Source organism: Gorilla gorilla, chromosome 2 (assembly GCF_029281585.2).
Source record: "Gorilla gorilla gorilla isolate KB3781 chromosome 2, NHGRI_mGorGor1-v2.1_pri, whole genome shotgun sequence".
NCBI lineage: Eukaryota > Metazoa > Chordata > Mammalia > Primates > Hominidae > Gorilla > Gorilla gorilla.
Window position 1 is genome coordinate 82,421,810 of NC_086017.1, and position 25,640 is coordinate 82,447,449.

Consider the following 25,640-nt stretch of genomic DNA (forward strand, 5'->3'; position numbering starts at 1 on the left):
GTGCATGTCATTATACATTTGTCCAAATCCACAGAATGTACACCACGCCAAGAGTGAGCCCCACTGTAAACTATGGACTCTGGGTGATAATGATGTGTCAGTGTAGGTTCATCAGTTGTAACACATGCACTACTCTGGTGGGGATGTTGATAGTGGGGGAGGCTGTGCATGCTTGGGGAGGACAGCGGGCATATGGGAACTTTGTACTTTCACTTAATCTTGCTGTGAGCCTAAGAGTGCTCTAAAAGATAAATATATTTTTTTAAACTCCGCAAATAAAATAAACCAAGGCTATAGTTCCTAATTGAGAGGGGGGAGAATTTCCTGATGTCATCTTCTCCCTGAATCCACTTCTGATCACCCCAACCAAATTATTATTTTTATTTTTTGAGACAGAGTCTCACTCTATTGCCCAGGCTGGAGTGCAACAGCTCAATCTTGGCTCACTGCAACCTCCACCTCCCAGGTTCAAGCAATTCTCATGCCTCAGCCTCCCAAGTAGCTGGGACTACAGGTGCACACCACCACACCTGGCTAATTTTTGAATTTTTCGTAGAGACAGGGCTTTGCCATGTTAGCCAGGCTGGTCTCGAACTCCTGACCTCAAGTTATCCACTGGCCTTGGCCTCCCAAAGTGTTGGGATTACAGGTGTCCAGAGTTGTACACTGTGTCCAGCCCCCCAGCCAAATTATTAAAATGTCTTTCCTTACTCAGGATTCTCAGTGCATTGCAACTTATCTGGCAATCATTTTGATTACATGATTAGAGGATTGATCTTATTTTCCTTACTATAATATATTGGAAGATTCTTATAGGAATGACAGTGCACTACTCAGTTCTCTATCTTGCAGTGCCTTCACCATGTCTTGCACATGGATGGTACTTAAAACACATAGTTTTGAATGTAACCAACAGATTTTATTATAAATTTCTGTACTGGCCAATAAGGTAGTCAGTAGCCACATGTGACTATTTAAATATAAAATTAATTTAAAACTAAATTTAAAAATCAGTTCCTCAGTTGCACTGGCCACACTCCAAGGTCTCCATAGCCACATGTAGCTAGTGGTGGCCACGTTGGAAAGCTCAGATATGGGACATGTCCATCATTGCAAAAAGTTCTATTGGACAATACTATTCTGGAACATTCTTGTTCAACTTTTTCATGTGGTTATTGGATTTAGGTTATCTTTGCAATGTTTAAACTTTATTTTTAATTTTTTACTTAAACACGGTTTGAACTGCCCAAATTGTGCTCTCTAGATACCATTTACACTCAGAGAAACCAGCCTCTTTAGATAAATGACTGATTCCAATCTAAGGCAAGAAATATATAAGATAAGCCTCTCTACCTAGTCATATAAGAAAGCTATCAAAGACTACTGGAGTGATGTCAAAAGTACTCAGGGGTCAACTTATAGAGGCTCTCATTGGACACCAGTGGGATAATCTGAGCATCAGTAAGACTCACCACAAAGGATTGAGTTGTATTGCATAAGTAAAATTTCATGACTTCATAATGGCAGTGAAACAAAAATAAACAAACTCTCAATCCCTTTGGAAGATGACAATTAAGTTTTTTAAAACTAGTAAGTAAAAGGGAAAAGTCAAGCATTTATCCTGCCTTTTCTATATGAATTGTTCCTCAGGGTCACCATAAATGGCTGAGGAGAGACCATTTCTGTCTATAGAAGTATTTCAGCTAGTAAATAGAAAAGGAATAAAATAGAGTATGGCATTTTGCAAACCATACTGAAATAATGGATCTAGCAAATGATCATCAGTGTTTGCTAACATCACAGAGAGATGATCAGACCTAAGGAGCCTGCTATGGTAAGAACATAAACCTGTGAAGCCAAATCTAACCTGAGACCAAGCCCAAGGATCTATCAACCAACCATGAGGAAATGCAGGGGAGGAGGAACATGTTAAATGACACTACTGGGATGAAGCCAGAGAATCCAGACCTTGGGAAACTTAATACAGAGGGAAAAAAAATAGGTGAAAAGGGAACTATAGATGAAAAGAAACTGAAGGGACATCTGATGTAGCAACCAAATGCAATGCATAGACCTTGTTTAGATTCTCATGTAAACAAATCAATTGTAAGGAAGAAAGAGGGACAGGAAGAGAATTGGAGACATTTAAATACTGACTAGATATTTGGGTATATTAAGAAATTATTATTGATTTTAAAGTATGGTTATGTATACTGGTCATGTCTTTTATAAATAATTCTTATCCTTTTTTAGTTTAAATTTTTATTTTTTTAATTTATTTTTGCAGAGATGGGTTCTCACTATGTTGCCCAGGCTAGTCTTGAACTCCTGGGCTCAAGCGATCTTCCTGCCTTGGCCTCCCAAAGTGCTGGGATTACAGGTGTGAGTCACTGCACCCAGGAATTTTTGTCCTTTAGAGACACATATGAAACTTTTCCAGATGAATGGTATGATACTGAGATTTACTCAAAATAATCCAGGGTGAAGGCACAAAGTAGGTGGGGAGTACAGATAAGATCGGCCATGAGTGGTTGATTGCTGTAGCCGGGCTTATTGTACATGTGTTACAATTTTCATAATAAAAAGTTCATCTCTCTGATTTAGTCTCAGTGTCTTGCCTGGCTCAACTGTGAGCTTTTTAAAAATAAATTCTCCAGATTGGCATTGTTCTGTTCTAATTTTGACAAGTGGAGGGGCTTAGGCATGAATGTTCTGAGGGAAAACCAGTCTCTGAAAACATCCGAGGGCTGTTTAATGAGAAATCTTAGCAAGTTTTTCCCAAATGGCAACCAGATTACAAAGCCTTAACATTCTGCTGAGGTTTTCTTCCTTCTCAGGGTATTCAAATCCACTAACCAGATTATCATTCCTCAAGAAACGTGCAAATTACATTACATTTTTCCAGAAATTTGCAGGTCATCCTAGAGGGGTTTTGAAGTGCAAGGGGAAGTGTCTTCTCCTCATCTTCATCTTTCTCCTTCTCCTCTTCCTTTTACAAAATGTAGAGAAATTCCTCTTTCCACTGCGCCACTGGCCCCATGCTTGAGAAACACCTCTTTTGAGGAATAACCGATGCTACCTTCTGGAGAGCTTTCTCTGGCCTTTTCCCTTTTCATCTTCCAAACATGTGTCAGGATCAAGACCTAGAAGCTAAAGCCTCTGGGTTGAAGGAGGCTTTTCTTATGGGTCAGACTCCTGGGCATAGGTGAGCATTGTTTTCCAAGACTGCATCTTTCAAACAGGTTAAAACGTCTCCATGGCATGGGACCAGTGTCTATTTTCACTTTTTCTCCCAGGAAGCCTGACCACCTCTTTTGATTCCTATTAAGTAAGTTCCAGTCACTTTCCAGACCCACTTCTGTGATTATCCCCTGTGAACCAGCTGGAGTCCTGGATATTCTGACACTCTTCACTTATACACCTGCAGACACTCTCACGTTGTGGCAGACTGCTAGCTGTCCCCCATCCCCTGCCTCCTCTCTATCCTCTCCTCCTTTCAGTGTAAAGACTGCCCAGTAAAGACTACATTTCCCAGCTTTCCTTACAGTAGGATGTAGCCATTAGACTACAAGCCAATGGGCAGAGAGAATAGCCAATGGTCCTAGCCAATGGGCTAAACAGAATAACGCTGGTACAATTTCTGGATCTTGTCCTCAGATAAAAAAGCTCCCTGTCCCCATCCTACTGGTAGGGAAATGGTGAGAAATTGGCTCCCAAGCAGAAGCCTTGTGATGAGAACAGTGATCCAACCAGCTCTGGATTCCTACTTCTGGACTCCGACGAGAGAGAAATTACTTGTATCTCGTATATGCCACCACAGCTTCAGAACTCTGTAACAGCAGATTACCCTGTATCTCAACTGATACAGAGGGCTAACTACAATCACTGGCTGTGAATTTTACCTGGGCAACTTGGGCAACTCTAAGCATAGCTTTATTTCCATTTACCTGAGGTAGCCCCTCTCCACCACCTTGTCCCAATTTGGTGTCTGCACATCCATTCAGTGCAGTCACTTTGATGATGTGTCCATAGCTATAAACTCAAGGAGCACTTCTTGAGGCAGAAATTTCCAACATCTTCTCTTAAAAATCAAGTGACGAGGGTTTTGAAATACCTAGCAGCACTGGGCTCTATTCCTATTTTCTCAAGTCCCTAGGGCTTGTGTCTTTATGGCTCTTTCTTAGAAAGACCGTTTCCTACCAAGAGCCAACAGATTGGCCAACAACGGCAGATGTACTCCATTACAACTAATAATGGGACTCAAGCACTTTAGAAGCTTTTACTAATTGAGCCGCTGAATATCCCTATGAAGTAGGTAACTATTATTGTCCCCAATTACTGTCAAGACGCTGAGCTGCAGAGACATTAAGTGGCTTGCCAGAATCGTGCAGTGGAGTCCCAGGCAGAGCAAGCTCCTGAGCGGAGGATGAATTTCAGCCCCAATCAAAGGAACCAGGATTGGCCAGAAAGTCAATCAGGAGACCTGTGTTCCAGTGGCAGCTCTGTCATTAACCACCGAGTGGAAGTCATTTCCTTTGTCTGTGTTCGTGTGCGTGTGTGTGTGTGTGTGAAGAGAGTGTGTGTGTGTGAGAGCGTGTGTGTAAAAGAGAAGATATGCCTGTGTCTTTGTGTGTGTGCCTGTGTGTGTGCCTGTGTAGTAGTGTGTGTGTGGTTTTGTGTGGGTGTGTGTGATTGTGTATGTTTGTGTGTGGTTGTGTGGGTGTGTGGTTGTATGTGTGGTTGTGTGTGGGATTGTGTGTGTGGTTTTTTTGTGTGTGGTTGTATGTGTGTTTGTGTGGTTGTGTGTAGTGTGTCTGTATGGTCTGAATGTTTATGTGTGTGATTGTGTGTGTTTGTGTGGTTGTGTGTGTGTTTGTGTGAGGTTGTATGTTGTGTGTGGTTTTGTGTGGGTGTGAGATTGTATGTGTGTGTGTGGTTGTGTGGATGTGTGGTTGTATGTGTGATTGTGTGTGGTTGTGTGTGTGGGGTTCGTATGTGTGTGTGGTTTTGTGTGTGTGTGGTTGTATGTGTGGTTGTGTGTGGTGTGTGTGGTCTGTATGTTTATATGTGTGTGTGTTTGTGGTTGTGTGTGTGGTTGTGTGTGGTGTGTGTGTGGTTGTGCATGTGTATGGTTGTGTGTGTATGTGTGTGGTTGTGTGTATGTGGTTGTGTGTATGTGTATGATTGTGTGTGTATTTGTGTGGTTGTGGTTGTGTGTAGTCTGAATAATCCACCCTCCCTTTGGGATTTTTTCCACTGAGGGTGGAAGTGGAGTTTCCCCTGAAAGAACAGACATTCCCACTGCTGATCCTTCTGGGAGAAGTTAATCCTGAGACAGGAAATAAAGATTTAAAGAAGAGAAAAGTTTTTATTGGGCCAAGACTCTAAGGTGAAGAAAGGCCTGGAGTGAGTGGTTTCAGAATGGAAATGGGGGAGAATGGCCTGCATCTGGTTGTAGCATGGTCTCCAGGGGCTTTGAGGAGTTGGGAGATGGCTCAGGACGCAGGGTGAGGGAGGACAGGGAATTCGCTGCTCCTCTCTCGGCCAAGGTGCAGACCTCGACGAAAGTGGTGATCAGCTAAGGCCAATGCAGGAATGTAGCAGGGCCAGCAGCCTGGAGAAGGAAAATGTGAGGGACTGTGCCCAAAAGTGCAAACCAGTACCCTGAGAAATGTTCTGAATCTACAGGGAAACTGGGGAGAGGAAATTTCACACCGTGAACCCACTGTGGACTATGCCCTAGCAATTTGGGAACAAACAGAAGGCACAGGTTGTTGTGGCCTGGGACACAGGGGTGCTTTATACAAGGAGATGGAGTACATACAAGTGGATACCTTCTAAGGCTCCTTCTTGCTGAAATGTATACTCCATAGTCCAGTTGGGCTAGAAACTCTGCCCCTAGGCCCCTGGGAGGGTCTGACCAAGGAATTTCACCCAGGTGTTGGTTCACTCTGGCCCTGGCCATTGTCTACACCCACCCTGAGTCAAGTATGACCAGCTAAGGTTGGGTTTAGGGCCTGCATTTTTGGGCAGATGAAAATGGCCAGGGGTTGGGGGGTGAGAGTCTGTGGTCTCTCCCTTCTGTTCCCAGCTTTTTTTTTTTTTTTTTTTTTTTTTGAGATGGAGGGAGTCTTGCTCTGTCACCCAGGTTGGAGTGCAGTGGTGTGATCTCAGTTCACTGCAACCTCTGCCTCCCAGGTTCAAGCGATTCTCCTGCCTCAGCCTCCCGAGTAGCTGGAATTATAGGCACGCACAACGACTCCTGGCTAATTTTTGTATCTTTAGTAGAGACAGGGTTTCACCATGTTGGTCAGGCTAGTCTCGAACTTCCTGGCCCCAGCACGCACCTCAAGTGATCCTCCAGCCTCAGTCTCCCAAAGTGCTGGGATTACAAGCATGAGCCACTGTGCCCAGCCCCCAACTTTTAAAAATGAATTAAAATTAATTGTCTAATTCATTGTTGTCTACAGTTCGATGGATTTTGACAAATGCCACCACCACCCCAATCGAGAACATTTTCATCCACCTCCCAAGACCCCTTATGGCTCTTTCCAGTTAATCCCCTCACCCTTCAACAGACAACCAATATTCTGATTTCTATCACCTTAGTTCAGTTTTGTCTGTTCTACAACTTGCTATAAGTGGTACCAAACTCTATATTCTCCCTCTCTCTCCACTTTTAACATGCAAATGATGTCTGCAATTACTTTCCATGAGTAAGCAGGTCACATGAAGAACACACACCGCCTTGATCCAGTGGCTCTGCATCTCCCCCAACACACCAGACTGTGCAGCCGTGAGTGTGCTAAGTCTAACCACATGAAATGTCATTTTTGGTTTAGTGGCAGCGGGGCCAGTCTCTCCCTTCCCCTCTTCTGAAGTCCTCCAATCTCAGGGCCTGCTGACCCCCTGCTTCCTGGCCCCAGCACACAGCAATCGCTCTACCCTGAGAGTCCCAGCATCCTGAGAGGTTCTATTTTTGGCTGGAATAACAATCTCCAATGCAGGCACAGAGCTGTTCAGCTTAATAGCTAATAATAATATTAGCTACCATTTACTGAAGGCTCTCTCTTCAAGACACTGAGCTTAGTGTTTGCATACATTATCCCATGTAATTTTCACAGCCTCCCAGTGAGGCATTATCTCCATTTTACCCACTAGGAAACAGGCTCAGAGAGGTTAGAAAGCTGCTTCGAAGCTTTTTGTGGGCGAACGGTCACCTGGGGATCTGTTAAAATGCAGATCCTTACTCAGTAGGTCTGGGCTGGCCTGAGATTCTGCATCTAGTAATAAACTCCCAATTGGTGCTGATGTTGCTGGTTCATGGACCACACTTGGAGTAGCAAGGGATGAGATAATCCCTGTAAGGTCAATTACCAGCAAGGGGACATTCAACAATATGAATGTCTTCTTTCAAACCCAATGTTTTTTAAGTCTGTTTATGTAGTGGGGAGAAGAAAACAAACAAACAAACTGGGGCAGAATTCCTTTTCCAGGAGGCAAGTGCTTTTGTTCAGCAAAACCTCCTGATGAGATACTTACGTTGTGGAAAGCGCTCCCTCCAGGCAAGGCAGGAATGGGCTACAAATTAGACAAAGAGATAGCTAAAGTACTCTTCAAGGGAGATGAACAAGTAAATCTAGGGGCTGGAAGCTGAAGAGAGAGGAGCAAGATGGGGGTGGGTGCTGGAGCCCACGAGGAGAAGAGGAAGATGAACTTCCCTGGAGGTGGGAAGGCTGTATGGACTCTTACAGTTTTAGGTGTTGGCTCTGTTGGGCTAGAAGCATTTGATGTTGTTAGGATCGTTCAGCCAAGTCTGTTACACACCATAGCCTTGAGTTGGTGGAAGCTTGGAAAGAGGAGAGATTGGGGTGGGGTTTGAATGACCCTTGAATATGGAATGCGCATGTGCAGTGGGCAAAGATGGAGACGTCAACCTAAAAGGAAAGTCAGAGGCAGTGACGAGAGAGGAGCCCCTCCCTCCGACACTGCCTCCACCCCAGTCTCCTGAGAGAAATACGGGGTTTTCCCTGTTCTTGAGCTCGAGGTTCAAGCCCAACTTGTTTACAATTTTAAGGGCAATTACCATAAGATTTTACATCTTTTATTTAATTTATTGCATGTGACAACCTTGGGAGGTGAGAGGCTAGGATCATCATCCCCATTTTACAGATGCAGAAAGCAAGGCTGGGAGGGTGAGCTTTGGCACTGTTCCCACAGCCACACAGCTGAAGGGTATCAGAGATGGGACCAAAAGTGTGCTCTGAACCCTCCCTGTGAATCAGAATCTCCTGGGGAGATTTTAAAAAGTACCAATTTGCCTAGATCTCCGCCAGGCCATCTGCATTCTGTTTGTCTGAGTTGGGCCCAAGCATCAGGATGTTTCAAAAGATCCTCATTGCCTCCAGTGTTCAGGCAGGAGGAGAACCTTGCACTCGATGGTTCATGTAAAGTGCGTAGCTCAGCACCGGGCTCAGAGCCGGGCAGTAATCAGCCCAGTTAGCATCAGCTGCTGTGGATATTTTTACTATGCAAACTCAAGCCCTATGACACCATGCTGTCGCCCACTGGTTCTCAAACTCTACCAAGCATCAGAGTCACCTGGAGGGCTTGTTAAAACACAGAAAGCTGGGTTCACCCCCTGAGCTTCTGGGGTCTGGGTTAGGAATCCAGAAGGTGCCTTTCTGACAAGCTGCCTTTCTTAATGCTGCTGTTCCAGGGATCACACTTTGAGAACCAGCTCTGTAAACAAAGCAAGGCAAGACGACTCAAAAAGGCACATGATTTTCAATCTTTCCAACTTGGGATTAAGTGGCCAGACTGAGTGGGGCCCTTCCAGTGGCCTGCCATGACAGATGGCAGGACTGGGTGTTGGGCGACCTTTGGCAGGTACATCGCCTAGCAGGTGTGACTAAGACATTGCTGGTTCGTGGCCGACATTCTGGGACCCGGTCCTACATTCAATGGCTGACAGGAGCCTGAAATGGATATAAAACACCTGTAGCCTAGGCAACACAGTCTGGCTCATACAATTACAGACTACTTGAAAAAGAGAACAGTGAGGAGGAAGGGAGGAAATGAACATGTGTAAGAAAAGAGCTCAGCATCAAATGTTCTGTATGCTTGCATGCTCATACATGCTCTCACAGACACACGTAGACACTACTGCATATTATACATATTCTTTCAACCTGGGCTGGGAAAGAGGAACCAAGACAAGGGTTCTGGAACCTACTTTGGCTTTTCTGCTCTCAGGCAAGAAGCCAGACATTGTCCCATTTGAGTTGCCATAAATTGGGTCACGGGACCACCCCCTATCACCATCACCCTGACCACAGTCTGGTCAGATCTGCTAGCCCCAAACTGCCACGTGTAGACATAAGGGAGCCTGGCAGCCAATGAGGAGGCCTGGTGCAAAAACTCTGACTGACAGAGAAGCCCTGCAGTAGACAAATGGGAACTATCCAAGTTAGGGCTTACCCTCTGGGTACCCTATGTGTCCACCCAGGCTGGACACATAGAATGGAGGGAAAAAAGCTGAGGTGGCAGAAAGGGAAGACAGAAAGGGTAGGTGGGGCTGAGTCACCACTCAACAGTCTTTTTTTTTTTTTTTAATCATGGTGGTATTTTTTCTACCATAAGCATTTTTATTGATTTTTTTTTATTTATTTATTTTGTAGAGACAAGGTAATGTTGCCTAGGCTGGTCTTGAACTCCTGAGCTAAAGTGATCCTCCCTGTTTGGCATTCCAAAGTGTTGGGATTACAGGTGTCAGCCACTGCATCTGGTGGTGGCTGATGCCTGTATTTCTATTTTTAAATTTTAAACAAAATTTAATGTTTAATTTGATTTATATTTATGTACTTCTTTATTTAAGTTTAGAGACAGGGTCTCATTATATCTCCTAGCCTGGATTTGAATTCTTGGGCTCAAGTCATCCCGCCTCAGCCTCCTGAGTAGCTAGGATAATAGGCATATGCCATCACACCCTGCCAGGACAGTCTTAGAGTAGGCAGTCCCTTCTGAGGGAGTGACAAGATGGCCAGGTCGCTGGAACTGCTGATGTAGCCTCACCCACATTCCGTACTGGCTTCTTGACCTTAAAGCTTTTTGAATAAGCAGAGCTCATTACCTCCTTCTATTCCACCCCATGGAGCAGGGATGGAGGTTTGGGTCTAATTCAAATGCTCTGATGGGCCATCAGCTCCAAAACAGATAGAACACTCACTGAGTTCAAAAAGTTATGCACACATGGGGGTGGTCTCTCCTTGCCCCCTTCTTCTACGTGGCTGAGCAGGAAAAGCAATGACCACCCCAGCCATTTCTGCCTCTTTAGATTCCTGTTCTACTCCCACATAGAACCCCCCTCACCCTACCTTTGCACACATATTCTCTCTCTCTCTCTCTGCTCACTGATGGGTGGGTTCTGCCCTTTCCTTTCATTGCAGTGGTAAGATGGGGAAGTCTATATGGGCTGCTTTGGTTCTAGATCACAAGTGTTGCCTCGGCTCAGATAAAAAGGTTCTATATCAGAGCTCACCAGTCTGCATTGGACATGCATAGGGAGCCCCAGTTAAATAAAAATGTATTTCATTCAGGACTCTTGGTTGCCAACAAAAAGAAGCCCAATTCAAATTGGCTTAAAAATTTAAAAAGATGAGAGAAGGGAAGAGGGTGCTCTTGCTTCAGTGGCTTCTGATATAGCTGAGTCCAGGAGCTCAACAATCACATCAAGACTCACTGTTTCCCCATTTCTCACCTCAACTTGCCTTTATTCCTGAGTGGTAAGCACCACTATCAGCTACTCAAGGCTCACGCTCTACCAGTAGAAACAAACAAAGCCCTGTGATTCTCTTAGATTCAAGCCAGAGTCCTGGAAGACCTAGGTCAGCCAGGCCTGGGTTGCAAACCTATCAATGCACCCTCTGCTGGACTGGTCAGGCCTGGGTTCTGTGCCCACTCCTGGACAGAGAGTGGGCGAAGTCTGGCTCCCAAAGGATAGTCAGGGTCCTGTTACCAGAAGAATGGAGAACGGATGCTGGGAAGGCAAAACCAACAAATGCTGACCACAGTATATTTCATAGTTTCATTCTCTGCATCTTTATCTTTCTCAAGCAGAGATGTTCTAAAGCAGGATTTGGGTATGCCAACGTCCTGACCAAAACCATCTCCTTAACACCCTCCAGCATCACCATTTCCCATGAGCCTGGCCATGTGTTTGCTGGGATGGTTTATTTCATGTCCTCACTTCTTCCTATAAATTGTAGGACTTACTTATCCTTGTCAATTTCTTTTCTCTGCTTTGTAAGATGGCATGCGGCTTCATGACATCGCTCCAAAGGGCCTGAAGGCTGTGCCCCACATGCATCGCCTCAGGGCAAAAGCACATGCAAAACAAGCCACTCTTGGAAGCTGCCTCTTAAAGCAGAGCATCTCGGGTAATTCCCTGAGTCCCTAATAACACTGCTTCCTTGAGCACCAAGGCTTCCAAAAGCTACAGGAGCATCCCAGATCTAATTTCCTAATAATATCTGTCTTTCTATTCTCTGCTATAACATAGCTTAGAACAAAAGCAAAAATATAGGGGCTCCTTTTTGATAAATTTTTCAAGGTAATACCTATCCAGAAGAAAGTAATCCCAGATATACAAATTAAGCATATTACAATCACTTCTATGCACAAGCACATGGATACCTATGTCATTTCTAATGAAAAAAAAGTGGAAATCATCTAAATATACAGCCAAATGAGATCAGTTAAGTGGCTAATGGTTCATTCACACAGCCATTCTGCAGCATTATGCAGGAACACTATGCAGCCAATAAAAATAATGTAGAAGAATATTGAATAATGTGAGAATATAGTCAGGATATGTTGCTCAGTGAAAAGAGAATAAAATCCTACCTTCAATTTCTTTTCTTTTTTTTTTTTTTTTTTTTTTTTTGAGACGGAGTTTCGCTTTTTTTGCCCAGGCTGGAGTGGTGCAACGGTGCAATCTCAGCTCACTGCAACCTCCACCTCCCAGGTTCAAGCAATTCTCCTCCCTCAGCCTCTCAAGTAGCTGGGATTACAGGAGCCCACCACCACACCTGGCTAATTTTTTGTATTTTTAGTAGAGACAGGGTTTCACCATGTTGGCCAGGATGGTCTTGATCTCTTGACCTCGTGATCTGCCCACCTCGGCCTCCCAAAGTGCTGAGATTACAGGCGTGAGCCACTGCGCCCAGCCGCTCCTACCTTCAATTTCTAAAAACTTGTACACACGTTGCTATGGATTGAATTGTATCCTTCCCACCACTACTCAAATGCTGAAGCCCTAACCCCTAATGTCACTGTGTGTGGAAATAGGGACTACAATGAGGCAATTAAGGCTAAATAAGGGTATAAGGATGGGGCTTTCTTAGAATAGGATTGGTATCCTTAGAAGAGATACCAGAGAGCTTACTTGCTCTCTCTCTTCACATGTATGCAACCCAGGTGTCAGCTGGGGCTGTGGTCTCATTAGAGGCTTGACTGGGGAAGGACCTGCTTTCCAGCCCCCTCAGGCTGCTGGCAGAATTCAGTTACTTGTGGTTTAGGACTGAAGGTCTCAGTTACTTACTGACTGTTGAACAGACGCCACCCTCAGCTCCTAGAGGATACCACTGGGGTGTCCTTGTCGTGTGGGTTTCCTAAAAATGATGCTTGCTTCTTCAAAGTTAGCGGGGGATGCAGAAACCACACCAACATCTATGTCATGTAATCAGGTACATATAACTGCACACATTCTGTCACGTTTGCTGTATTCTATTGGTTAGAAGCAGGTCACAGTTCCATCCACACTCAAAAGTGGACCCTCACAAGGGCATGACCACAGGCAGATCATGGGGGCCATCATAAGCTACTGTCACAAAAGCTGTAAATAATTTTATTGATCATATTTAAAACATTTAAAATGCTAAATGATGAAAGTTTTTTTACATCCTGCCCTAGAGACCTATTTTCATAGGACTTCAATTTTCTCTCATCTTATTTTTGTGACTGTCACTCATATCTTTCATATCCTATTTGCTTTACTATGTATACTTTTTTTTTTTTTTTGAGATGGAGTCTTGCTCTGTCACCCAGGCTGGAGTTCAGTGGCACAATGTTGGCTCACTGCAACCTCCGCCTCCCAGGTTCAAGTGATTCTCCTGCCTCAGCCTCCCAAGTAGCTGGGATTATAAGAATGCACCACCACGACTGGCAAATTTTTTTTTTTTTTTCTTTTTTTAGTAGAGATGGGTTTCACCATGTTGGCCATGCTGGTCTCGAACTCCTGACCTCAGGTGATCTGCCTGCCTTGACCTCCCAAGGTGCTGGGATTACAGGCATGAGCCACTGCACCTGGCCTATGTACACTTTTTTTACATTGACTTTTATGCTTATTAGAGATGAGGTCTTGCAGTTCCATTCAGGCAACAGTGCAGTGGCATGATCATAGCTTGCTGTAGCCTCAAATCCCTGGGCTCAAGTGATCCTCCTGCTTCAGCCTCCCAAGTAGCTAGGACTACAGGTGTGCATCATCATGCCCAGCTAATTTTTAAATATTTTGTAGAGACAGGGTCTTGCTATGTTGCCCAGGCTGGTCTCAAACTCCTGGCTTCAAGTGATCCTCCTACCTCAGCCCCCCAAAGTGCTGGGATTACAGGCATGAGCTACTGCACCAGGCGTATGTAAACTTTTTAATAAAATGTAACATACCCACGGAAAAACAAACAAATCGTAAATGTATACAGTTTGACGACTTTTCATAAAGTGACTGCACCCACATAATCAGTACCCAAACCAAGAATCAGCATATTTCAGGCTCCTGGAAAGCCCCTTGTGCCTCCTGGCAGTCACTGTGCACCCCCCCATCCCCACCAAGGGTGCCCACGCTCCTGGCAGGGCTGCATATTTTAAGTTACTCTCTTCCTCCTCTAACTTTTTCATGCCTGTCAATCTCACTTACAAAGTTGTCCCAGAATAAGGATTAAGGATTTAGATACCAAACCTGCTCAGCCAACCAGGACCAAAAAGAACCTTTGCTACAGACCCAATTCTGATAGAAATGATGTTTTGGCTCAAGTAGGATTGAATTGCTGGAATTTGCTGGGTGATGGCATCCTCCCCACCAGAGAAATTGGAAGGGGAAAACTCTACTTAAGGGAATTGAAGGCAGAGAGAGGCAAAGCTACTGTTAGGTGCTCGTTTGTCCCTTAAAGTACGTCCCTATTTCCACACCTAAGTGAATTACTCCCCAGGGAAGTGAAGAAAACTGCAGATGTGATTGAGAAACTGTTAGAATTCTCTAAAACAGCACTGTCTAGAAGAAATATAACACAAGCCGCATTATGCAATTAAAAAATTTCTGGTGACCTGGGCCTGGTGGCTCATGCCTGTAATCCCAGCATGTTGGGAAGCCTAAATGGGAAGATCATTTGAGGCCAGGAATTTGAGACTAGCCTGGGCAACATAATGAGACACCATCTCTATGAAAAAAAAAAAAAAAAAAGTAGCTGGGCATGGTGATGCACACATTTAAGTCCCAGCTACTCCAGAGGCTGAAACAGGAGGATCCCTTGAGACCAGGAGTTTGAAGCTGCAGTGAGCTCTGATCACACTGCTGCACTCCAACCTGGGCAACAGAGCAAGACCCCATCTCTCTAAAAAAATAAATAAATAAACTGAAATACATAAAAAAATTAAAATTTTTCTCATAGGCACATTTAAAAAGTCAGAGGAAACAGGATTTCATAATTTTAATAACCATTAATAAATATTAAATAATAGTAATTTAATTTTAGCAATATTTTATTTTCACATACTATATCCAAAATATTATAATTTTCACCTATAATCAATATAAAATTATGAATGAAATATTTTAAATGCAATAAGACATTTTACATTTTTTTCATTCTAAGTCTCTGAAACCCAATATTTTACATCTAATATTTTACATGTCAGTTCAGACTAGCCACATTTCAATTGCTCAGAGGCATATGTGGCTGATGGTTACCATATTGACCAGAGCAGTTTTAAGCAACCAGGAAGAAGTGTCAGGAAATGAGCAAAAAAAAAGAAAAAAGAAAATCCAAGTTTTCAAATGGTCCAAGAGTGGGTTGCAATAATACCCAAATAACAAATACGTATTCACTCATCAAACATGTTTGATGTAGGAGACTGAAAAAAGAACTCAAAGCTTCCGCCCTTAAGAACCTCATAAGGGAGACAGATGTATAGACCATTATAACATCAAGTGGCAAGTGCAGTACCAGAGATAAGCAAGAAGGAGCAGAACGATGGCCCAACAGCTGGGAGGGTGGAGGGAGAATACACATTCTAATACTACCCTCCATTACAACTAGTTACAGTGCCTGAAATGCTCATCATGCAATGAATTCTGGGTCATGAAAACAGTCTGGTTAAAATGCAAATACGTACTCAGGCAGGGTAAACACATAAACGTATGCATGCCCATTTACATTCATTGTTTTTTAAAAACCAGATTTATTTGTGTTCTCTAGTGGAAAACAGAGCTGGAGGTATAGGGAAGAGATACGGGACTCAAGGCTCAACTGTGAAGCACTCAGGCCCTGAAGGCTTCTGAGAGGAGACCTCGTCAAGGAGAAAGAGCATTGAAAGTGAAGATTTAGGTGTCAAAAAGAGAGGCTGAAAACTGCCTGAATTTGCCCATGGAGAAACCAGTCCAGACCAATGCCTTTCTTTATCTGAACACATGGCCCTCAGACCTCCTGCAACAGACTCACCTGCATATATTGTTAAAAATGTGCAGCCCTTGGCTGAGTGCAGTGGCTCACTCCTGTAATCCCAGCATTTTGAGAGGCCAAGGCATGAGGATTGCTTGAGCCCAGGAGTTCGAGTCCAGCCTGGGCAATGTAGCAAGACTTCACCTCTATAAAAAAAACTTAGAAAAAAATTTAAAAAATGCATAGCCTTATAACCCTGGGCCCCACCCCAGACCTCTTATGGTAAACAGTATTACAGTTGCCAGTCATTTGTTCCTTCTTTCCTATAAGACAATGATACATGGTTTTTTTTTGTTTTTTTTTGTTTTTTTTGAGGAGGAGTCTCGCTTTAACACCCAGGCTGGAGTACAGTGGCACTATCTGGGCCCACTGCTGCAACCTCCACCTCCCAGGTTCAAGCGATTCTCCTGCCTCAGCCTCCCAAGTAGCTGTGACTACAGTCGTGCACCACCATGACTGGCTAATTTTTTTTTTTTTTTTTTTTTTTTTTTTGGTAGAGACAGGATTTCACCATATTGGCCAGGCTGGTTTTGAACCCCTCACCTCAGATGATCTACCTGCCTCGGCCTCCCAAAGTGCTGGGATTACAGGCGTGAGCCACCACACCCAGCCTGATGATACATCTCTGATGCAAGTGTATGTCCCCTATGGGACTGTTCCGACTGTTCCTTCTGTGTGAGTCCTTAAATGAAGAAAGTGTGGCAGATCTGATACAGAGCCAATACGAAACGTCAGTAAAAAACAAACCTTTTTTTCATTATACGCCACTGAGATTTGAGGAATCATTTGTTACTGCAGTATAACCAAGCAAGTGCCAGCTGATAAAATACTGAATCAACATTTCTAGAGGAGAAGGTAGATCCTGTGAATCTCCATTTTTCCCCATGGGACCCTTATTCTCACTAATGTCACCCAAGCAAACAAATAAGATATATTCCGTTTGAGAAGTGAGCCTTTCATCAGACTGAAAGTTGAATGCTGGCCACAAATCAAATAGACACTTAAGAGTTTCGGGTTTCCATAAGGCAGAGTGTTCTGTGTAAATACAAGTTTGTTTGTTTGTTTGTTTGTTTGTTTTTTTTGAGATGGGGTCTTGCTCTGTGTGGCCCAGGCTGGAGTTCAGTGGTGCGATCTCGGCTCACTGCAACCTCTGCCTCCCAGGTTCAAGTGATTCTTCTGCCTCAGCCTCCCGAGTAGCTGGGATTATAGGCACATGCCACCACACCTGGCTAATTTTTGTATTTTTAGTAGAGACGGGGTTTCACCATGTTGGTCAGGCTGGTCTTGAACTCCTGACCTCGTGATCTGCCTGCCTCTGCCTCCCAAAGTGCTGGGATTACAGGCGTGAGCCACCACACCCGCCCGTAAATACAAGTCTTAATTGCTCAGCCCATTACAGTCCTAGAAATTAAGGAAAAGTAAAGCTAGACAGAAGCAGCCTTGCTAGCTCATCTGCAAGCTTGGAGTTCTTGTTCTATGCAAGGCCCTGGCCCTGGCCCTGAAGGGAGCTCCGTGCTGCAAGCCCGAGCATCCCTGTCCCTGTGAGGCTTTCATCCATGGTTCCCTGACAATCAGGATTCTTGTTTTTCTGAGTTGGGCAGTGCTGTGGTCTGCATGTGCTCTCCAAAACTCCTGGGTTGAAATTTTCTTTTTTTTTTTTTGTGGAGTCTCACTCTGCTGCCCAGTCTGGAGTGCAATGGCACAATCTCAGCTCACTGCAACCTCTGCCTCCCAGGTTCAAGCGATTCTCCTCCCTCAGCCTCCCAAGTAGCTGGGATTACAGATGCCCACCTCCACGCCTGGCTAAACCTGAAGTGATCCGCCTGCCTTGGTCTTCCAAAGTACTGGGATTATAGGCGTGAGCCACCACACCCGGCCCATATGTTGAAACTTAATCGACAATGTGATGATATTATTAGGTGGCGTCTGTAGGATGTGATTAAGTCGTGAGGGTAGAGCCCTTGTGAATGGGATGAATGCCCTTATAAAATGGCTGGGAAGAATTCCCTAGACCCATTTTGCCCTTCATGTGAGGACACAGCCTTTGTTCCCTCTGGAGGAAGAAGCAACAAGGCGCCATCTTGGAAGCAGAGGCCAGGCCTCACCAGACATCGAACCTGCCTTGATCTTGGACTTCCAGCCTCCAGAACTCTGAGAAATGAATTTCTGTTCTTTATAAATTACTCAGCCTCAGGCATTTTGTTCTAGTGGCCCCCATGCACTAACTAAGACAGGCAGAAGTGGTTTTTCCCTATACTTTGACCAAGCAAGGGTTCTAGGTAGGAGGGTGAAGGCAATTCTACTTAGAAGGTCAGCTCTTGTTCCAGAAGGGGAGGCTGGCATTGCTCACCCAGGGTAACCATCCATTTCTAACAGACATGGCAGTCACCACGTACTTCTAAAAGGAAGCTTGGGACAATATAGCACCCCTCCCTGCTTGCCATCCTTCAGTGGCTCTCCATTGCTTTTAGGAGTGCAGCCAGACTCCTTATCTGGGCATAGAAGGCCCTTTGTGAACTGACCTTGGCTTACCTCACTGGTCTCTCCTTCTCTCTCTCTCTCTGCACTCTAGCCATGCAAATATTTCTACAGTTCCTCAAAGTCATCACCCTCTCTTTCTCACCTCTGGGCTTTTGCATGTACTGTTGCTCTGCCTGGAATATGCTAGATTCAACTAACTCTGGGGCTCAGTTTATGTGTGACTTCTTTCAGAAAGACTTCTCTGACAATTACCAGTCCCCCAAAAGAAAAAAAAACCCACTGGGCAGAAGGACTCCCTTAGGGGCTCAGCCACACTCTATTTCTCCAGCCTTGTTCTTAGCCCAGCGGATGGAGTCCACCCCATTAAATGTGCACTTCTCTGGCAGTCTGTAAGCCCTGAGAGAAGGGACTCTGTCCTCCCAGTATTCCCTCAGCTAGTGCAGTGCCTGCCACATGGCAGGTGCTCAATATATATTTCTTGCATGAATGAACAAACAAGGAATTTAAAACCATTAGCATAGCTCCTTTCTGAAACTACGCTGGCCTGGGATGCAGATGATTCTTAATAAATTTCTCACTTTCCCATGAATTTGGCAATAACTTATCTATCTCTTCCTCACTCCACTGCCAACTGCCACTCCCTCTTCTCTTTTATGTTCTTCTTGGGGTTCTGAGCCTTACCAACCACTGAGCTCTCCCTTGGCTGAATAACGACCAGGGAAGAGCCACCCCAACCCTGTTCTTTGAGCACCTACTAGGTGCAAGGGCACTGGATGCATGTCTGAAAGAATGCACCAACAACCCTGGGAGGTAAACTGTATTATTTTTGAACATTTCCGAAGTTGTGAAATATAACATTTGTATTCAGCCAGGTGCAGTGGCTCACACCTGTAATCCTAGCACTTTGGGAGGCTGAGGTGGGCAGACCACCTGAGGTTAGGAGTTCAAGACCAGCCTGACCAACATGGAGAAACCCCATCTCTACTAAAAATACAAAAAAAAAATTAGGTGGGAGTGGTGGCATGCACCTGTAATCCCAGCTACTTGGGAGGCTGAGGCAGGAGAATCACTTGAACCTGGGAGGCAGAGGTTGCAGTGAGCCGAGATCACGCCATTGCACTCCAGCCTGAGCAACAAGAGCAAAACTCCATCTCAAAAAAAAAAACAACAAAAAAACAAAAAAATTTGTATTCACAAACACCAAAAGCATAAACGTAGAGTTTAACAAAGTATTATCAACTAACATCTGCTTCCTCACTGCCCAGGTCCAGGTAAGTTGTCCATATCCCAGGGGCCTCACATCCTGTCCAGGCCACCACCTCTTCCCTCCCAGTCGGTAATAGCTTCCTTGCTTTGTTGAAGACACCTAAGCAGGCACCCCTAAACCATAGAGTGTTGTGCTTTTGAAAACCTCTTGATTAAAGTGTACTTGACATACAGTACACTGCACATATTTAAGGTATGATTTTAAGGTAGATATTATTATTGTCTTGATTTGTGAGATGAGGACAGTGAGGCCCAGAGAGGGTAAGTTGACTCTCCCAGGGCCCCACACCATCTGTGACGCTAATGGCAGCCTGGGCAAGGCTGGGATGGGGGCGTCCCAGGTTGGAAGGGAGACTCAGGGCAACTGGGATGAGCTCTAATACAGACCCAAAAAAGTCCGGGGGAAGAGCAGAAAGGAAGTAAAGAAGTAAGCTCATGCCTGGGCTTTGTTTCCCAGACATTCCCATCAGAGTGCATTAAAACCTCCTCCTTCGCACTGTTTCCCTTCACCCCTCCTTAGCGCTCCTCATGGAGACAGCTGGGTGTAGTTGCTATGAATGGAAGAGAACTCCTGGGGCTGAGAAGCCCAGGGAAGAACCATTCAGTTCCTCATTTTCCCAGCTAACAGCTTATAAAAATCTGTTATTTCACTAACAATTGAGTGTGTGGAAACACACTGGAGTCGAGGATCATCCTCATTCAAGGCATGCACACAGAGAGGCAGCAGAGCACAGGGGGCAAAGGGCAGCCCTTGGGGTCACATTCTGAGCCTGGCTCTCACCTTCCAGGGTCCTCGGGGAGGGTCTTTTCCTCCCTGATCAGCGTCCGTTTCTCCTTTTAATGTGAGGTCGCAGCAGGTGCAACCACGAAGACAATGCCTGTACAGCACTCGGTACTGCACCTGGCACAAAAGGAGGGCTTTGAAAATATTGGCTATGGTGGTGAATAAAAAATAACGTGACATGACAGAGATAGAGAGCAAGAGACTTAGTCTTTATAGAACCCCCAAGGATGTGCCTTTGTTCTGGAGCATTCAAGGTGGAGACTCTGACGGTACCAACTTCAGAGGGGGCCACGCAGCCCTTGGTGGGGCTCAACAGCATTTGGAGAGGGTCCCGGGGGACCTCTGCAGTGAGATGGAGGGATGCAAGGAGTGAAGAGCCGCCTGTCACCAGCACGCCCTCCCCATGCATCCCATATGCACTGCTGGCAGCAGCCACCCCACTGGAAGCCATCTGGCCTCAGTCAGCATCCCTGCCCCTGTCCCCAGTGCCAGCCTAGGGCTGCCTAGGTGACAGAGCTCAATTGCAGGGCTGCATCCCTCACTAGGGGGCTTGCTAAGACCAGGATGTGAGGGGTAGACACACTCAAGGAAAAGGGTGGAAGGTGAGGAGGTAGTGTCACAATAGGCACCTAAGGCCAGGTCCTCAGATGAACAAGGAAGTCCAGGGGCAGGTACTCTGGGGAGGAGCAGGCCACGGTCTCACCTCTGTGCCTCTGCTTCGATTTTCTCTCTCCTCTTCCTTCCTGCTTTCACTTTTGCTTTCTTCCCTTGCCCTCCCTCCTCCTCCTCTTGTCCTTTCCCTCTCTCTCAGGATGAAATAGATTCCTAGGGCTGCCATAGTAAGTCACCACAAACTGGGTGGCTTCAAACAACAGAAGTTTGTTTTCTCACAGTTCTGGAGGCCTGAAGTCCAAAATCAAGGTGTTGGCTGGGTTGGTTCCTTCTGGAGGCTCTGAGAAAGCAGCCTCCGTCCCCTGCCTCCCCCAGCTTCCGGTGGCTTCAGCAATCCTTGGCATTTCTTGGCTTGTGGCCACATTACTCCAATCTCTGCCTCCATCTTTACATGGCCCCGTCGCTGTGTCTCTGGGTGTCATGTCTCCCTCCTTTCCCATATGAAGACACCAGTCATTGGATTTAGGGCCCACCCTAAATCCAGGATTATCTCATCTCTAGATCCTTAACTCAATTACATCTGCCAAGACCCTTTTTTCCAATAAGGTGTTTTTTCTTTTTCTTTTTAAATTTGTATTTTCTTTTTTTTCTTCCTGGTTCTTAGTAAGTGTGCACCAAATAAGGCCTTATTCCGAAGTTCTGGGTGAACATACCTTGGCGGGGAGCACTATAACCAACTAAACTCTTTCACTTTCTCTTCAAACCCTTACTCTTCATTCCCCTCTCTGGACCCATTTCTCTCCCCCTGCTTTTCCCTTCCCTCCTTCCTTTGTCTCACCCTCTCCCCTTTTCTCTCTTGCTCTTCCTCTCTTTCTCCTCTCCTCTTCCTCAGCTTACTCATTTCATAAACTTCTGTTTTGTGCTGCCCCATTACTTAGCCTTGCACTGATCATAACCCCATGTAAGTTTGTAGCTCTGGTGCCCAGCAACAGCTAGTCTAGAATTTTTACTCTTATTTAAAATTCTGGTGAAAACAGATTTGATTGGCTCAGCCTGGTCAAGTGTCCAACCAGCTGTGGGTGGAGGAGTGTCAGAAAGTGAATATTGAGTTACAAGCAACCAACTGTGTCTGCTGCATCTTCTTAGGGGCATTCCTCAGTAGTGTTTTCTTCCGTTTAATTTTCATTACAGAAATGTTCAAATATACAGGAGAGAATAGCACAATGAACCCCATGTACCATTGCCCAGCTTCAACAACCATATTTTGCCATTCTTATTTCATCTCTCTCTCTCTCTCTCTCTCTCTCTGCCCCAGCCCCCTTTTTCATCCCTCCTTGGATCATTAAAAGCAATTGGCTGGCAGATCACTTGAGGTCAGGAGTTAGAGACCATCCTGGCCAACACGGTGAAACCCTGTCTCCACTAATAATACATTTAAAAAATTAGCTGGAGGCCGGGCACGGTGGCTCAAGCCTGTAATCCCAGCACTTTGGGAGGCTGAGGTGGGCGGATCACCTGAGGTCAGGAATTCGAGAGCAGCCTGGCCAACATGGCAAAACCCCGTCTCCACTAAAAACATAAAAAATTAGCTGGGCATGGTGGTGGGTGTCTGTAATCCCAGCTACTTGGGAGGTTGAGGCAGGAGAATTGCTTGAACCTGGGAGGCAGAGGTTGCAGTGAGCGGAGATTGCACCACTGCACTCCAGCCTGGGGGACAGGGCAAGACTCCATCTCAAAAAGCAAAACAAAATAAAATCGATTGTGTAATATACTTTATTTTTTAGAGTAGGAATAGCTTCAGGTACACAGCAAACTTGAGCATAAAGTACAGAGAGTTCCCACATACCCCCTGCTCCCCATGCACAGCCCCCCCCCCAACTATCAGCATGTACCAGAGTGGCACATTTGTTATAGCTGATGAACCTACATTGACACAGTGCCATCACTCACAGCCCATTTGGGGATGGCTATTGACAGGTGATCATTTCTTTTCTTTTTCCTTTTTTTTTGAGACAGGATCTCACTCTGTCACCCAGGCTGGAGTGCAGTGGCACCATCATGACTTAGTGCAACCTCAAACCCCCGGGTTCAAGCTATTCGCTCACCTCAGCCTCCCGAGCAGCTGGGACTACAAGTATGTGCCATTGCACCAGGCTAATTTTTCTTTATTTTGTACAGACAGAAGTCTCGCTATGTTGCCCAAGCTGGTCTTGAACTCCTGACCTCAAGCTGTCCTCCCACCTCAGCCTCCCAAAGTGCTGAAATTATAGGTGTGAGCCACTGCACCTGGCTCATTTCACTTTTGAATACTACAATGTATATCGGTGACAGATACAACCTGATATTATGACATTAGAAACCTCTCAATGGGATGCAACGGCAAGTACAGGCACCATTTATAAGAGTCTTGCCACAAACACTGAACCTGAATCTCATCAAGCCTCTGGAGCTCATCATTAGTTTACAGGAAATACCACAGACTCACAGTGATACAAATGCCTTCCAACTCCGTAGAGCTGCTTGACTTTTTAAAGCACATTTACGTGGATTATGGCCTCCTTTTATAACCATAGTCACCCTAGATTTGGGTTGACAAGATAAACATTCTTATTGCCATTTCAGAGACTGAATAATTAAGGTAACAAGGAAGTGAAATGAGAACTTAATTGAGGGCCACCAAGCTTGGTTTCAAGTCCTGGCTCTACCACTAATCACCTTTGTGACCTTGGGCAAGGCTGGGACCCCACAAAGCTACAGTTAATGCATCCAGATTTGCCCAGAACAACCCTGGTTTACACCTGCTGAACCTGTGTCGTTATCATCTGAGACTTCTTTTTCTCTAAAATGTGTTCCAGTCTGGGTGTGGTAGCCCAGGCCTGTAATCGCAGCACTTTGGGAGGCCAAGGTGAGCGGATCACTTGAGGCCAGGAGTTTGAGACCAGCCTGGCCAACATGGTGAAACCCCGTCTCTACTAAAAATACAAAAATTAGCCAGGAGTGGTGGCAGGTGCCTGTAATCCCAGCTACTGGGGAGGCTGAGGCAAGAGAATCACTTGAACCTGAGAGGCCGAGGTCGCAGTGAGCCGAGATCATGCTATTACACTCCAGCCTGGGCGAACAGAGCAAGACTCCATCTAGAAAATAAAAATTAAAAAATAAATAAAATAAGATAAAATGTGCTCCAGCTTGGACAATAAATTGTATAGTTCCCTTACCTAAAGCCATAGATGACGAGGAGTACGGACCAAGCCAGTGGTTTTCTATCCTGGTTGCACAACAGAATCACTAGGGGAGAGTTTCTAAGCTTCCAATGCTTCAACCAATCAAATCAAGATTTGCAGGGGTGGGACCTGACATGGAATGTGATTGGAGCTTCCTATGTGATTCTAATGTGCAGCCAGGGTTACAGCCATGCCATTGGGTGCTCCTGTCACTGAATAGCAGCCAGTTACTAACAGTGACAAGCATCACCTGGCAGCTTGTGTAAATGAGGAAGCTCAGGTCCCACCGCATTCCAACTGTCTTAGTCTGTTTGTGCTGCTGTAACAAAATACCACGAATTGGATAATATACTAGCAATAGAAACTTACTTCTAACTGGGCGCAGTGGCTCACACCTTTAATCCCAGCACTTTGGGAGGCCAAAGCAGGCAGATCACTTGAGGCCAGGAGTTCAAGACCAGCCTGGCCAACATGGGGAAAACCTGTTTCTACTAAAAATACAAAAATTAGCCTGACGCACTGGTTTCCCAGCTACTTAAGAGGCTGAGGCACGAGAATGGGTTGAACCTGGGGAATCGAGGTTGCAGTGAGCCGAGATCACATCCACTGTGCTCCAGCCTGGGTGACAGAGCAAGACTCCATCTCAAAATGAAAAAAAAGAAAAGAAAAGAAAAGAAACTTACTTCTCACAGTTCTAGAGGTCAGGATGTCCAAGGTGGAGGTGCCATCGGTCTTTGTATCTGGTGATGCCTTGAACACTGCGTTCTCCAGATAGGAGGAACGCTATGTCCTCACATGGCACAAGGGATGGAAGGACAAAAGAGCATCCCTTTCAACCTTGAGCCCTTTTATAAGGGTGCTAATCCCATTCATGAGAGTGGCAGTCTCATGACTTAATCACCTCCCAAAGGCTACACCTGTTAATACTCTTGCATTATGGATTAATTTTGTTTATTTATTTATTTATTTATTTATGTTTTGAGACAGAGTCTCGCTCTGTCACTCAGGCTGGAGTGCAATGACATGATCTCGGCTCACTGCAACCTCTGCCTCCTAGGCTCAAGTGATTCTCCTGCCTCAGCCTCCCAAGCAGCTGGGACTACAGGCGCCTGCCACTACGCTCAGCTAATTTTTGTATGTTTAGTAGAGACAGGGTTTTGCCATGTTGGCCAGGATGGTCTCAAACTCCTGACCTCAAGTGATCCACCTGCCTCAGCCTCCCAAAATGCTGAGATTACAGGCATGAACCACTGTGCCTGGCCAGATTAATTCTGAACAAGAATTTTGGAGGGGACACAATCATTCAAACCATAGCACCTACAGACTGATCAGAATTTGCATTTGAACAAGATCCCCTAAGGATCTTGCACTTTGAAGTTTGAGAAGCACCTCTCTAAAAGCCCTAAAAGCTGACTACTTCTAAATGACTTGGCCAATATCACTTGGCTGGTAAGAGTCAGACCCTAACCTGAGCAACTGGCTCTCGGTTTCTTATTTTGTTTA

The 25,640-nt window shown here is 45.3% G+C and overlaps 1 long non-coding RNA gene across 1 annotated transcript in view; it reads right to left on the reverse strand.

Annotated features, from left to right (window-relative positions):
* LOC134758067 (uncharacterized) overlaps positions 1-24,166 on the reverse strand; it is a 46,851-nt gene extending 22,685 nt beyond the window's left edge. The window contains exon 1 of the long non-coding RNA XR_010132873.1: positions 24,132-24,166. This is a non-coding gene — a long non-coding RNA (uncharacterized lncRNA). The remainder of the gene's footprint in view (positions 1-24,131) is intronic.
* Positions 24,167-25,640: the final 1,474 nt, after the last annotated feature.